The 639-nt window shown below is 34.9% G+C and overlaps 1 protein-coding gene across 1 annotated transcript in view; it reads left to right on the top strand.

Annotated features, from left to right (window-relative positions):
- LOC107657358 (pre-mRNA-processing factor 40 homolog A-like) overlaps positions 1 to 639 on the top strand; it is a 43,816-nt gene that overhangs the window by 16,344 nt on the left and 26,833 nt on the right. The gene's annotated exons all lie outside the window — the stretch shown is intronic.

The following is a 639-nucleotide window of genomic DNA, read 5'->3' as shown; positions in this document are numbered from 1 at the left end:
GTGTAATTAATTACTACATTTTCGTGTCAATCCATGTTCATATTTACTGCAAACAATGCGCTGTTACTTTAATTCCATAAAGCCATTTGCGCATTTTGAGAGAGAAAGAGAGATCGCGCGGTGTTTCACTCACACTGTTTGTGAAATTGTCTTACAGAAAGTTTTCAAATTACTTTAAGTTATTTAATGACGAAATATAAATTGTACCTCACCTTCAGCGTTATAATTGTTTCACTTGCGCCGGACAGAAACTGAGACGGTGCCGCTGCATGTCGTGTCAAACCTCTCATGGCAGGCACGTCATCAGCTTGAGATCGGTTTTTTGAGATCGGCCTTTTTAGAGACTGCCGATCAATCATCCCAAAGCGATTATTGGCCGATAGTGATCGGTAGCCGATCAATCGGAGCACCCCTACTTGTTAGTTTGTTTATGTTAGACAAGTAAAGAGCACCATGTTTTTATATTGCATTTATTAGTTTAGACCAAACAACTAAGTTAGACCCAACTAATCATTTTTAGTATTGTATTGTCTGAATTTCATATTTTAAAAAATAAAATACATTTACAGAAAAATGCATGTACATTAATATAGGTTGAAATATAAACCAGGTTTGGAATATATATATATATATATATAT

Source organism: Sinocyclocheilus anshuiensis, unplaced genomic scaffold (genome assembly GCF_001515605.1).
Source record: "Sinocyclocheilus anshuiensis isolate Anshui unplaced genomic scaffold, SAMN03320099.WGS_v1.1 scaffold355, whole genome shotgun sequence".
Classification (NCBI taxonomy): Eukaryota; Metazoa; Chordata; class Actinopteri; order Cypriniformes; family Cyprinidae; genus Sinocyclocheilus; species Sinocyclocheilus anshuiensis.
The sequence above is the reverse complement of the archived record's forward strand: the minus strand, read 5'-3'. Positions and strand labels throughout refer to the sequence as shown.